The sequence below is a fragment of the Drosophila mauritiana genome, chromosome 3R (genome assembly GCF_004382145.1).
Source record: "Drosophila mauritiana strain mau12 chromosome 3R, ASM438214v1, whole genome shotgun sequence".
NCBI classification, from domain to species: domain Eukaryota; kingdom Metazoa; phylum Arthropoda; class Insecta; order Diptera; family Drosophilidae; genus Drosophila; species Drosophila mauritiana.
Window position 1 is genome coordinate 251,406 of NC_046670.1, and position 16,058 is coordinate 267,463.

A 16,058-nucleotide genomic window follows, 5' to 3' on the forward strand; every position below is an offset into this window, starting at 1 on the left:
ACATGGAAATGGGTAAACGACCAGGAAACCCCATTCCCCCTTTTCCACAGGGTGACAAACGACAACGTACTTTCAATATAGAAAGTAACGAACAGAATGACGACACTACTACACCTAGTAGCAATGACCAGAACGCAGATAATAAACAAAAAAATATGAACAATTAGCGTACAGCCAAGCAGACTCAAAAGAATACGGACAAACGTTAGACGAATACCAAGAACAATACGAGTACTGTTACGGGACCGATGTAGGACAAGAACCATACGCCGACCTCCATTTTTTAGAGTAAATAGCTCCTCCTTACCTTATTTTGAGGTGAAAGTAAGAGCAAAAGTTCTGAGAATACTTATTGATACAGGATCTAATAGAAACTATATTAAACCTAGTTTAGTTAGCAACCCCGCTCCAACCGAGAAACCATTTCAAGCCGTTACAGTTGGAGGTAACGTTAAAATTACACACTATAAAATGGCACACCTGTTTAATATTCGAGATGTGCGTATTAAATGTGACTCACTTAATCATATTAGCCCCCGTACAGACCATTTCTCCGATCAACAAAAAAATAAGTTAGAAAATCTACTCCAGCCAACGATTGCTGGATTTTTTATTATTATATTTTCTCTCAAGTTTGTTATACTTCGCCCACTGTGTTGTGACTGACTCCTCTAAAATATTGTACATCGTCGCCAGACCCTGACTTAGCTACAAGTGTTGGCCAACTAAAAGCGGTGCGCGAAACGCAAATTTTACCTTTATTCGCCACCCATATTACTGCCAATTAATTCAATCAGCTTCATTTGCGGCCGATGAATTGGGAATATAGGGAAGTGAAGCAAGAAGTAGACAGTGACGATAGTGAGGAAATCGGATTTTGCCCCGCAGTGAGACAACCAGACTCATCAGAAATGAATGCAGAAATGGTCCAAGCGCTCATAACAAATGCCGTCAACGCCGCGCTAACCGCACAGGAGCAGCGCTGGCGGGCAGAAATTGAATCAGTTAGAAACCAGGTCAGCTTGTTAACTGTGCAGGCACCCCAAGTAGAAGTTTATGAAAGGGTAACGCCGGACCCCAGCATAAAGTGTGATGTCAAGTTAGATATTGTGAAATCGCTCCCAACCTTTAGCGGCAGCCACGATGAATACGTGTCTTGGAGGCAGGCCGCATCAGATGCGTACGAGGTATTCAATAGATACAAGGGCAGCGAGGCCCACTATGAAGCAGTGGTAATTATTAAAAACAAAATTTGTGGTAACGCGCGAGCGCTCCTTACGTCACATAATACTGTGCTAAATTTCGATGCAATTCTGGCTAGGCTGGACCGCACATACGCGGACAAAACGTCCCTATGAGTATTACGTCAAAATCTCGAGATGGTTCAAGAACGTGATGCCGATCTTATGGCATACTATGACGAAGTCGAGAGGAAACTCACGCTCGTCACAAACAAAATAGTTATGTCGCATAGTGCGGACACGGCAACTATCTTAAATAAGGAGGTTAGGGACGATGCCCTACACGCATTTATTGCTGGGCTGAAAAGACCGCTCAAAGCACTGGTGCTACCAGCACAACCAAAAGACCTTACGACTGCGTTAGCGCTTGCGCGGGAGGCTGAAAATAGCATTGAAAGAAGTGCATTCGCGGCGTCATACGCACAGGCCATCGAAGACAAGGCTCTTGTGCACGATGGCAACAGGCGTACTAATACATTTCAGGGAAAGCAATGGAAAGGAGAGGATAAAAATCCACACTTTATTCCTAAGTAATTCCAAAGCAAGCCCCAAGAGGACAGCCCCTGGCAGAAGCGCGGGGACCCCGAAATTGTAGACCATAACAAAGTACAGCCTATGGAGATCGACCCTTCGACAGCCAAATCTAGGCAGGAAACAAATTGGGGAAAGCCTCAGAATAATAGCAACAACAAAAGACGGAATTCATCTCAGCGTTATTCGGGACAAAGACGCCAGCGTGTTAATAATATAACTCAATCCCACGAGCAGGAAGAGTCAGGGTATTCCGTCACAGCTGAAGCGGAAGTCGCCAGCATTGAAGAAGGTAACGACTCAGATGAACTTAAAGATCTGCTACATTTTTTAGGGAACGCTCCCGACTGCCGTTTATCGAACGACAGTTGGCTGGTAGAACACTAAAAATACTTATCGACACGGGGGCGGCAAAGAATTACCTTAAGCCCGTAAAGGAGCTAAGAAATGTAATGCCGGTCGAGACCCCCTTTACTGTGAGCTCTATTCACGGCTCCAGTGACGTCAAGAACAAGTGCATAATGCGCATTTTTGGGTTAGACGCCCCAATTTTCCTGTTGGTCACACTGAGCACGTTCGATGCTATAATAGGCTTCGACTCGCTATCGCGAGCAGGAGTGGCATTGAACTTAGGCGACAGCGTAATAAAATACGCAAACGTCACTGAAAAGCTCAAATTCTTTGACTGTGAAAACGTTAATTTCACTAAAATTGATGACATAATGGTACCAAATTCGGTGAAAGCCGAATTTAAAAATGTTATTCTGAAAAGAATAAAGGTGCTAACTTTCAACACCTCGGTCACCGCCACTATTCGAACTAACAGTGACGAACCCGTCTACTCCAGATTATACCCCTATCCCATGGGGCAGCAGACTTTGTTAACAACGAGATCAAGGAGCTGCTGAGCAATGACATAATAAGGCCTTCCAGATCCCCATACAACAGCCCTGCTTGGGTAGTTGACAAAAAAGGGACTGACGATAACGGCATCAAAAATAAGCGCTTGGTAATCGACTTTAGGAAACTAAATGAACAAACAACTGCTGACCGCTACCCTATGCCAAGCATTCCCATGACTTTAGCGAACTTGGGAAAAGCCAGATACTTTACTACCCTAGACTTAAGGTCAGGGTATCACCAGATATACTTGGCCGAGAAGGACCGGGAAAAAACCTCTTTCTCAGTTAACGGAGGGAAATACGAGTTTTGCCGATTACCTTTCGGATTAAAAAACGCAGGTAGCATATTGTTAAGCACATCGATATAGTGCTTAAGCGACTGCTCGAGGCCAACATGAAGGTGGCACGAGAAAAGACTAAATTCTTTAAAGAAAGCGTAGAATTCTTAGGCTTCATAGTCACTAGGGGGGAACGAAAACAGACCCTGAAAAAGTCAGGGCAATACAAGAGTTCCCCGAACCCAAAAATCTGTTTAGCCTTAGGTCTTTCCTCGGCCTGGCGAGCTATTACAGAAGCTTTGTGAAGAATTTTGCCTCCATTGCCAGGCCTCTCACTCATATTCTCAAAGGGGAAAACGGTACAGTGAGTAAAAACATGTCGAAAAAAGTTTCTGTTACATTTGATGAAACCCAGCGCAATGCGTTTGATCACCTGCGTAACATCCTAGCATCAGAAGATGTCATTTTGACGTACCCCGATTTCAAATTACCATTTGACCTAACCACCGATGCTTCAGGCAGTGGTATAGGCGTGGTATTGGAAGAAATCATTTTGGAAGAAGCAAACCAACCGCTTCAGCGAGACTTCATAATCTTCGGAAATAGAACTCGCCATATCATTAACTTTAATGACAACGACTCGCTTGTAGAATCCGTTAAAGAAATTGTCAACGCCAATGTCGTGAACGCGATTCACTGTGATTTCCCTACCCTGGCGCGTATTCAACATGCCTTGAGGCAGGAGTTTCCTCCGACAAAGTTTTGGCATTGTAAAGCCTTCGTCAGTGATATTACCAACGTCAATGAACAGCTTATGACATAGCCATCAAAGAAAGGAATTTGTATTTTGCTGAAGGTTCGACGTACAACCAACAAAGGCAACCAATCAGGCAGAACGATCGTTTTCGCCCAAATTATAATCAGTACCAAAATAGGGACAGAGATCAGTTCCAAAACAGGGCCTATAATCAGTACCAGAGTAGGGAGCGTTACCAATACCAGAACAGGGACAATAATCGCTTCAATCGTAATACGTACGAGAACAATAACAGAAACTCTAGATATCAGGCCATCCTGCCAAACGATGATACGCCTAGTACATCAAACGCTGCGGCGAAGAAAAACACTAATACGAACAGGCCAATTACAAACGGACAAAGATTGTTTAACATCGAGACAAACAGCATGACAAACGATAATGAATCAACGCATAATTTCGAAGAGGAAGGAAATTTTCGGTCAGAAGCCTCGAAAACCAAACAGGATTCTTGAGTAAATTTCAGTTGGACGCTAACTTGCCCTACATAATTTTATCATTCCAAAATAATAACAACTTAAAATTCCTGGTGGATACGGGAGCTCAAGGCTCTTTTATCACCCCCCAATGTGTACCAGATAGTGCAAGGATCATTTTGGAAAAGCCTATTTCTATTAGTACAGTTTTACAAGAACACCCAATTTCACAGATGGCAATATTACCCATTTTCGAGCAAGTTAATGATCAAAGGGAATTCCCGTTTCTAATTTTTGACTTTCACCAATTTGTCGATGGTTTAATAGGCATGAATATTCTTACCCAGTTGCCAGCCATAATAGATATCGCACAATTGACTTTTACCTTGCCTAATACAGTTCTGCCCTTGAGGGTAGAGCATAATCGTTCTTAGGAGGTTTACGAAATTAAGGAGTGTCAAAGAAGGACAATTTTTGTGTGACCACATTCGTCTCGGTGACGACTTTTTCATCACTGGGGGAATTTACAGGGCGCACAACAACACCAGTTTAGTCGAAGTTAATAACTTTTCCGTGGAACAGAAGAGGTTCGTTTTGGTTTCGATGTTAGAGGTAAAGGAATTTAATGAAGACGAATTCGCCTACGTTAAGGTGATGACCAATAACATCGAATACAGGGAGGAAGATCCATCTTCTATACTCGACGCCATTCGTGTGGAGCATTTGAATGATGAAGAAAAACAACAACTTTATCGATTATGCAGAAGATTTTCAAACCTAGTGTTTCGGGAGGGGGATAAACTCTCATTTACAAACCAGGTGAAACACGAAATAAAGACGACAGACGAAAGACCCATATTTTGTAGACCATTTAGGTTCAGTCCAACGGAATCTGCGGAGATCCACAATCAGATAGGTAAACTGTTACAGCAAAACATTATTAAACACAGTCATTTACCGTGGAGCGCCCCAGTGTTTCTTGTTTCTAAGAAAATGGACGCTTCAAATACAAAGAAGTGGAGAATGGTAGTGGATTTCAGGAAACTGAACGAAAAAACGATTAAGGATAGGTATCCCATGCCGAACATTATGGATGTACTCGACAGAATCGGTAGGGCGAAATATTTCACGGCATTGGATTTGGCCAGCGGGTACCACCAAATTGAGATGGATCCCAATGACACACCTAAAACGGCCTTCACGGCACTAGGGGGGCATTACGAGTTTGTTCGTATGCCATTTGGCCTCACAAACGCTCCAGCAACATTTCAAAGAGTAATGGATTGCGTGTTAGCCGACCTCAATGGAGTACGTTGTTTAGTTTACCTAGACGACATCATAATTTTTTCACCATCCTTACAAGATCACATCACCCATTTGGACGCAGTGTTTTGCAGATTAAGTCAGGCTAATTTAAAGATTCAACCAGATAAATCGGAATTTTTAAGGAAGGAGATTGAGTATTTGGGACACATTGTCACGGAGGATGGAATTAAGTCAAACCCCAAGAAGATTGCGGCGGTGAAGGCTTTCCCAATTCCGACTACCAGGAAGGAGATCAAATCCTTCTTAGGCCTTCTGGGATATTATAGGAAATTCATTCGGGATTTTGCCAAAATAACGAAACCAATGACACAGCAGTTAAAGGGCAAAGCACCGCTATTAGTATCGGAAGAGTTCAAAAGATCGTTTGAAACGTGCAAGACCCTGATTTCAAGAAACCCTTTATATTGACAACAGATGCTAGTAATGTGGCGATAGGTGCGGTACTGTCACAAGGTACGGTAGGTTCAGACAGGCCAGTTTCCTTTGCGAGCAGAACACTAAATCCACGGGAGGGAAATTATTCCACCGTGGAGAAAGAAATGCTAGCAATCATTTGGGCCACCAAATATTTCCGTCCGTACCTGTTTGGTCAAAAATTTAAGATCATTACGGATCATAGACCGTTAACTTGGTTAATGAATTTCAAAGAACCAAATTCAAAATTGGTCCGATGGAAACTCCAGCTGTTGGAGTATGATTACGAGGTAGAGTACAAGAAGGAACCACAGAATGTAGTAGCTAATGCGCTAAGTCGCGTAAGAATTGAAACTAATTGCATATCCAACCCAACGTCTCAAGATGAAATAGTTAAGACAGCCGATAGACCATTAAATGAATTTAAATCACAATACACTTTTGAGCTTGGAAATGAAGACAGGACTAGGAATTATATTCTATTCAAAAACAAATTTAGACGTTCAATAGTTAAAGTCAAGTTCGACTTGCCCATAATGACCGAAATGTTGAAATAAATTCTTACGCCTAAAAGATTACACGCTATTTTCGCAGCCGACCCAATTTTTGACTTAATAAGGGAATCACACGCCCAACATTTCAAGGAGTACAAACTAATCAGATGTAAATCCCTTCTAACGGATGTTACGGGGAGGGAAGAACAAGAACAGGCTATCAAAGAGTACCACGTAAAGAATAATCATCGGGGAATTGAAGAAACCTTGAATCACCTGAAAAGAACTCTTTACTTTCCGTATATGAAACAGAAGATTGCCCAGATAGTTAATCTGTGTGACATGTGTCAAACACTCAAGTATGACAGAAGACCACCTAGACCAGAGTTTCAAAAAACCGAGACGCCGGGGGTACCCTTGCAGATTGTTCATATGGATATTTATACTATAAACGGACAGACCATTCTAACACTTTTTTTTAATTAATTTATTTATTAAGGCATACGGGGAAGTCATGAAGCCCCTTTGTGTCCTTCTTATCTATTAATTCAGCCCATTTTGGGCTCGCCGGCTAACTATAGTTAGCTTTTTCAAATTTACAGTAATTTAACTAGAATTACATAACAATCACATATAACAAATAGGATTTAAGATAAGCGTCAGCTTCTGCGGACCCTTGTCAAAGGAGATCGGGTAATGAGATCCCTCGGTTGCCTTCTATTGAGCCTCCTTGGTGGGCGAGATCTATTTAGAGCGCTGGCCAGCCGATTTCTGTGGCGCTCCAGCCTGTCACGGTATCTGCTCGAGTGCTGGTTTATTTCGTCAAGAACCGTTGCTAGTTTCAGGTCTCTGTGCAGAGTGGTGTTTCGAACAAACCACTCGCAGCCGGTGATAAGTCTTGCTACCTTATTTTGAATAGCCTGGATTCTTTTGATTTGGCTGTCGCATGCCAAGCCCCAGATTTGGCACCTATACTTCCAGTTTGGTGCTAAGATCTGTTTGTAAATTGTCAGCTTGTTGGATAGCGACAATTTACTGCGCGAACAAAGTAGCCAGTAGTGCTTCGCCACCTTAGCACGTAGGCGCGTTCTGATGTCGGTCACATGCTTGGAAAATGTGAGTCTGCGATCCAGAAGCACTCCAAGGTACTTTGCTGCGTTCGGCTGTGGTACGGGGGCTTCCTCGATGTAGACGGGCGGTGGCGTTTTCCGCTTTAAAGTAAAGCAGACGTTGTTGGATTTACTGCTATTGATGCCAATGTTCCAACGTCTTGCCCATTCCGAGAACCGGTATGCAAAGTCCTGGATACCATCGGCTGCGTCGTGCTCGCATCGGGACCTGTAGGTGACGCACACGTCATCGGCAAATGTGGCCAACATAGATTTCCCGTAAAGGCTTACATCCGGCTGCGGCATGTCGTGGCTATACAGGCAGTAGAGCAGGGGGCCGAGGACACTACCTTGTGGAACACCAGCTGCCACGTTGTGCTCGGTGGAAATTGCTGAATGAAAGCGCACAGCGAACCTCCTTCCTTCCAGGTACGATTTTAGCAGCCCAAAATATGGAGCAGGCAGCGTCTGCTTGATTTTCAGTTGGAGTCCAATGTGCCACACTCGATCAAACGCTTCTCGAATGTCCAAGAAGAGGCTGTTACAATATTCCTTACTGTCGTAGGCCGTCAGAATTTGCTCGACGACTCGATGGAGCTGCTCGACAGTACAGTGGCCAGCACGGAAACCGAACTGGTGCTCAGGGGTAATCCCCTGGGCTTCCATAATCCTTACAATCCGGACAGCAATCAGTCTCTCAAACACCTTCGAAATTGAAGGGAGGAGACTGATCGGCCGGTAGGAGGCGGGCTCCCTTTCCGGCTTGCCAGGTTTGTGGATCATGGTGATTATCCCGAGCTTCCACTGATAAGGGAAGTATTGCAACCTCACAATAGCGTTGAAAACCAACGTTATGTAGAGGATCGCTTGTCTGGGCAGGGCCTTCAATGTGGCGTTGCAGATGACGTCATGTCCAGGTGCTTTGTTGTTACTCTGGCGCACAATGACTTCGGCTACCTCGCAGGGTTCAAACGGCGTGATTGGCATATCCATTTGAAGCGCTTGGTTCAGCTGGTCCTGAGTTTCTTCAACCTGTTGCAGGCTGGCAAGCTTGAATGGTTGAAATCGCTCGGCGAGGTGCGCAGCGAATACCTCCGCTTGTCCCAAGTCGGTCCGACACCATGTCCCGTTGCTATCGACTAGAGGCGCCTTCCCCGTGCAACGCCTTTTGATTGCGCGCGTGGCCTTCCACAGCGAATGCGTCGCTTCGCTTTCGACTCCAGTATTGGCAAGCCTTTCGTCGAACCATGCGGCTTTGTGCAGCACCAACGCGCATCGGAGCCTACTCAGCGCTCGATTCCATTCCGTTTTGTCCAACGGGTGCCGAGACCTCATCCACCTAGTGCGTAAGCGCCTCTTCTCAGCTATAAGCAGCAGGATCTCCCTGGGTATTGGGATTCGATCTGCCGCGGGCTGCCGAGATATTCTGCGAGTTGCCAATCTAGCTACTGACTTTATATTGTTGGTGAGCAGTTCGATAGCATCATCAACGTCCTGTCCAGAGTTTAAGGCAGTGTTGAGGGGCAGTGTGGACTCCAGTTGCGATTGGAATACCTCCAGGTTAGTACGCCTAGTGATAAGCCGCTCCATCTTAGGGTAGGATATTGCCCCCGCATCCAGCGTAATTACCAGAGGCAGGTGGTCGGAGCTAAGCTCAACAACCGCACTTATGCTAGCGTGGATGCCCAGCACACCCTTTGTCAGTGCAAAATCGATGTATCCTGGTGAGCCTCTACTGCCGTACGGGTATCTTGTTGGTCCTCCTGTTGCTAGCGAGTCCACCTCCGAATTTAGGACGAGATTCGCTAATGCCTCTTTGGTTGCTCCTTCCCGCACCCCAGAGCCAGTGGGACGCGTTCCAATCGCCTGCAACAATGAACTTCGTCTGGAACTCTTCCAAAATGTCCTTAAACTCGTCCGTAGTCCATGCAAATCTCGGTGGGCAGTAGACCGCTCCAAAGCTTATAGGACCAAGTGCCGTTTCAATAACCGCCGGCGCAAGTTGCACCTTGGCAGTGGCTATTGGTGTTAGCGGAAAGTGGGCAAGGCTAGATTTGATTAAGATAGCTGCTCCGCCTTTGGCGTTGCCAAAGTGTAGTGTAGTTGGCAGTGTAGGCTACAAATCCGAATAGCTTAGGCGTCTCTGCCCCCTTGCAGTGTGTCTCGCTGAGCAGTAATACATCGATTTCGTGACGTCGCACGAAGCACTCTACTTCAGGCAACTTCGTGGATACGCCGTCGGCGTTCCACACTAGGATGCGCAGCGGCATCATTATGGCGCTTGACGCGCTTGGAGAGCAGTGAGCAGATTGATAATCTGCCCCTGCTGATGTGACTGTTGTTGCTGTTGCTTCATCATCATCATCATTAATTCCATCTGCTTCTCTTGAATCGAGCGCAAAGAATTAATGTTTTCATTAAGCGTCTGCAGGATGGCTTCAATGCTGCTGCTAGCATCCGTCGAGCGCTGAAGTGTACCCCTAGACGTTCTTGTCCGGCTGCGGCTCCTTTGACGACTGGGACTTCCATCATTGGGCTGTTGCTGTTGCTTCTGTTGTTGGTGCATCAGGCTCAGTGGTTGCTTGTGGTGAATGGACCCTCTAGCCACATCTGTATAAGATATTCCGCCTCGAGAAGAGGGGATCTCCTTACCTCCAGCTAAGCCCCGTGAAGTTGGTCGCTCGTTTACTTCTGTTCTTCCAGCCACTCCACTTCTGGGTCTGGATCGCTGCAGGAACGCTTGTAGCTTGCTGCAACCTTTATAGTTTGCAGGATGCTGACCGCCACAGTTGTAGCAAGTGCACAGCTCGATGCGTGGCCTGGTACAGTCCTTGGCTGGGTGTTCGCCGGCACATTTCACACAAATGTGGGCCTTACGGCAGTATTTGGCTGTGTGGCCAAACTGCTGACAACGATGGCACTGGACAATAGCGTTACGCTTGCGGAGAGGCTCAATAAATACTCTCATATGGCATAGTGCCTTTACCGCCAGGATCTCCTTATTGTTTGCCGCAGCAGCAATATTTAGGAAGAACATGTTGACTGGCGACGCTTTTGAGGTACCCGGTTCGTTTCCCCTAAGCGGTGTATGAATATCGAGAACCTTGTGCCCGATCTTTTCCAGCTCATCCTTGATTTGGTGATGTAGCGTACTGTGGTGCAGGCCTTTCACGCATACCCTGTAAGGCCTGTCCTCTTTAAGCTGGTAGCAGTGGAACTCATATTCTTCGATCTCGAGCCAGTTCACTATGGCGCTTTCAATGCTCTGCATCATCAGGCATACGTCGTCCACTCCCTCCATTACTATAGGAGGTGGTTTGGACTGCGCCTTTTTGACTGAACTAGTGGTACCAGCGGAGGCTGCATCCCGCTTAGCGGCAGCAATAGCAGCTTGATGACTGGTACTGGGCTGGTCATACAGATCGTCAATTTCATTGCCTACTTGTTTGTCGGCTGTGAGATGCGCAAGTAAACCAAATCGGTTTGAATTGCCGCCATATCTAGGTTCTGTAGTCGAAGGGTTTTCCCCTTGTTTGCCGATGCTTGATTTTGGTTTTTTCCTTTCAGTCTCCGGAGAAGCACGAGACTTTCGCTTTATTTTTTGAAAGCGCTGCGGGGAAGCACATTGGGGGCTCGGGAGAAACGCAACGATATCCAACGATTCATCAGCCGCAGCGGTTTCATTTAAAGGGTTCATATTGAAGTGTGCACCAAATCACCAGGGTTCTAGCCAAAACTTGAACCCTGGGATAGAAAGCTTTAAGCTCGCAAACAGCTGTTTGTGCGATCGCGTGGCAGCTGGGCAGCGGAGCCCCAGTTCGAGTAACTTAACTTTGTATTTTTGAATGAAAATGTTTTCGTTTCACTATTATTTCACTGTTAGTGACTTGGGGGGTCACTATTTGCTATATGCGCCAGTATTCTGGACTTGTCCATAAGTTTATTACCGCGAAAACTAATTTCACTTTATCCACTTTGTCAGGTGCGTATTGTTAGACACGAACCTTTTATGACAGCTCCATTCTAACACTGATTGACAAGTTTTCAAAGTTTGCCAGTGCTTATACAATCCCAGCTAGGAGTTGTATAAATGTGGTAAAATCCTTAAGACACTATTTTTGTGTCGTGGGTATACCAACAGAGCTAGTGTTCGACCAGGGCACGGAATTTTCTGGAAAGATTTTTACGGATTTTTGAAACCAATATAATATTGAGACACACGTGACTTCGTTCCAACAATCTTCTAGTAATTCTCCAGTGGAGAGATTACATTCATCCCTCATTGAAATTTACAGAATAATCTTTGAAAACAGGAAGGCTGAAAAGTTGGATTGTGACCACGAAGAAATATTATGTGAAACGCTAATTACATATAATAACGCCATAAATTCAGCCACGAAATTCACGCCGTTTGAATTATTTTCGGGGAGAACACACGTGTTCAATAAAGAAGTTTCTTTCGATACTGAACACGATTATTTGCAAAAATTAAATGAATTCCAAAACACATTGTATCCTAGAGTCAAAGCTCAATTACAGCAGAAGATGGAGGCTAGAATTGAGAAATTAAACAAAGATTGGGCCCAACCAATCTCAGTAGACCCAGAAGATATAGTTTTCAGAAAGGAGAATAGAAGAAATAAACTCACACCTCGTTTTTCAAAGCATAGAGTTCTAAAAGATAACAGAATCACGCTAGTTTCAGCTAGAAAACAAAAATTACACAAAGCCAAAATCAGAGACCAAATTATTAAGAAACAAATCCCTATTGATCTTTCAGGTTCACTTCCATCGCAGCCCAAGACTTAAAAGTACAGAATTTAGGCAATGAAACACCCTTACTAAAGATTAACCTGGGACAAGCTAGAGTTGTTCAGTCCTATAAATTCCTTGTCCACAGAATTAACCTCCAGGATTTTATCGATGGTACGATCAACTTCAAGAGAGCTATTAACAAGCTTGAGAGGAACACACAGTCGGAGTTTGCAATCGAAAGCTTAACAACAAAGGATGGACAATTAATGGATAGTGTGGAGACATTGTTGCCAAAGAAGAGAGACAGAAGAGGGGATTGGTTAATGGATTGGGAAATGTAATTAAAATCATAACAGGGAACCTAGACGACTCAGATGGACTCAAAATGCAAGATAGTTTAAAGACATTCTCTGAGAATCAGAAAGACCTCACGCTAGAGGTAAACAGGCAGGAGGTGATTAATAACGACATTTTGAATAGATTTGACAACATAACGAATCACATTAATAGGGAGCAACAAATAATCAAGAACTTTTTGAATACCTATAAAGATAACATGTTTAAGACTGTTAGCGCTGAACACCATCTTTTACATACTATGCAATATGTCTCTAGAATAAATATGAATTTGGATATTAAGATACACTTTAGAATAAAAATACCTACATTTAAGCAACACTTTTATAAATTCACACACACTATTCCACTTACCATTAATGAATCTAAGTTTTTAATTGTACCTAATTATATGGCCTATTTTAATGCTAAGGAGGTCTATTATTTTTCCGAATTATGTACCAAAGTCTATAAATATTATATTTGCGAAAATACAATGTCTATCAAAGAGGATGTCAAAGCCGAATGTCTCAGTAGCATCCTTACGATGGAGACGGCAAATTGTAAAACGAAAGATATGGGTAATCAAGAAATAATAACTGAAATAGAACCAGCACATATTTTAATTTTAAATACACAAAACACTATTATTGAATCTAATTGTACCACAAACATATCCATAAAGGGATCCGCTTTAGTAACGTTCGAAAATTGTAAAGTATTCATAAACCAAATTCCTTATGACAAGGAAATATAATTATATGAAGAAAAGTTAGATGCCCATATTCCAATTATAAAGAATATAAATTTCACCGAGAGTACAGAAGACATTAATTTACACAAATTAAATTTAAGATCCATCCACGCCAATAACTCGATCATTTATTGGAAACAATTCACAACAACAAATCTGGGAGCATTATACATATTACTAATAGTTGGAGTAGCAACGACAACATGCCTCATCTACACAAGGAGGAGGGTGGAATTTACTACAGTAGCAGAGCCAAGTTTCGTGACGACGACTCCTTCGTTGTGTCCGTCACTTCAATCCGGGAGGGGAGGAGTTACCGGTTCCAACCGGCACACAGACCCTCCAGCAAAGCCGGCTTACCCTGGAATTGGTACAAAGTAACCAAAACATAAACACTGGGTTGAATTAGGCCGCCCAACGACCGTCCAGCGAACGGCCGTTGCCAGCAGCGGAGAAATGTTTACATTACATTTCAACAGGAAACCCCTACTCCTCCGGACTGGGTAATAGGAGCACGACATCAGCAAAGAACTAACCCACTCAAGTATAGGCAACACAGCACTTCACATTTTCGGCCACCCACTTCAGAGTCTGCGACGCAGCATTTATGGTTTAGACTTACACATGTAAATTTAAGGCACACTATGTATTTCCTATTTACTCTTCTCAGCGGAGGTCTCGATTGTGACCGCCGCTGAAATAAAGATCAGTTCAGTTTTGTCATCGAACAAGAACAAACGTTTTTTTTCTCCAACCAACTTCGGAACTTCGGGCAGCTACACTAAATCCTCAACACCAAGCAAGACTTCCTAAAGGACTTCGCATCTTTAAACATAACTCGCGAGGGGGTGACGCGGGGACAGGCACGCGGGCCAGCATACGACGCGGGGCTGCTGCAGGCGCGGGACGGGGAGGCACTCGCAGAACGCAGGCGGGCCTCAGTTGACAGCGCAGGCAGGCATCCAGGGGGGCGCGGGGCCAGGGGCAGCCGCCCCGGAGCATGAAGGGGGCATACATGTGTTGGATCGATAGAGGTAGCGATCGGCACGAGATGGCAGCGCCGGAATATCGACAGTGGCAACGTCGCGTTGATATCGATAACAAGAGATCGATTATGTGGCCAGGCGGAAAAAGGGATGAGCGGTGAATGGAAGGCGGGAGAATTTGAATGTCGAACAGATGGAGCAGAATCGACAGCAGCACCGGATGGAAGGAACAGGGAAGCTGCCTATACGAAGGGACACCAGGGCGGAGGACCGCCGGGACCAACAGTTTTTTTAAAAAACTTACGAAGGAAGGGAGAGATGTGAGGAGTCTTGAAACTCCCCACAAATCTCATGTAGGGGAGCGGCCTAGCAACAGCCGCGATGAAAGACCGTGAGCTAACGGTACCGCTTTGGACCTTGGACTCCAGCGAGGTCAAACGGTAACGGTGCGTGAGCAAAGAGGACGCACCGTGAATCAACGGCACAATACGTGGACCTTGTACCCGAGCGGGCCGTGCGCAAAAAGGGAAATAACGGGATCCCTGCGGCCTATAAAGGGTAGAGGCGAGCACGGATGCGGGACAGTTAATGAGACAGAGAGATCGCGTGCGGAAGGAGGCCGAGCGTCGGAGTGTTAACAGAAGGATCTCGGAAGTGTGAACGCGCGGTCAAACGATAAGAAAAGGAGCAGTGCAAGCATCGGGCGGCAAGAAGCCCGAAGGACTCAGAAGGACGAATCACCACAAGCAAGTGGAGATCCTGGGAGTGGAGGAGAAGGATCTGACGTGTCGTAAGGATCATTGGAATCAGTGGCCAGCAAGGGTGGTCCCAGGACGAGCGTTGCCTCGCCCAAGGACGATACACCCTGCACCATAACATCCTAAATCCGTTCCGGCCGGCAGAAGGAGCTTCAGGAGGAAAGGCAAGAACCCGCCGTGTCCACAAGGGTCAGTGGAGTCAGTGGTCGGTATAGGTGGTCCCAGGACGAGCGTTGCCTCGCCCCAGGACGATACACCCTACCCCATAAAATGTCGTGTCAGATATAACTGATAAAAACGAACAGTACGAAATTGTCACTGCAGAGCACAAAACAAGTCCTTCGAGACTACTATTTTTCAAAAATGACCGGCATGACAAAGGAAGTGGTTGCTAATTGCAGGGTATGTACCAAAGCAAAGTACGACAGGCATCCGAAAAAGCAAGAGCTCGGGGAAACGCCCATCCCCAGTTATACTGGCGAAATGGTGCACATTGACATATTTTCAACAGACAGGAAGCTGTTCTTGACGTGCATTGACAAATTCTCTAAGTTTGCAGTAGTGCAACCGGTTACATCTAGGACCATAGTGGACATCACAGGCCAAGTTGAACGGTTCCACAGCACCTTGGCAGAAATAGCCAGATGCCTGAAGTTGGACAAAAAGACAAATGACACAGTAGAGCTAATTTTGAGAGCCATGGTGGAATATAACAAAACCGTGCACTCAGTTACTCGTGAGAGACCAATTGAGGTTCTTCACTCAGGGGCCCACGAGCGCTGCCTGGAAATCAAGGCAAGATTAGCAAAGGCTCAGCAAGACAGCATCGGAAGATGCAACCCTTCCCGTCAAAACCGTGTGTTTGAGGTAGGAGAACACGTGTTTGTAAATAACAACAAGAGGTTAGGAAATAAACTAACTCCACTATGCACGGAATAAAA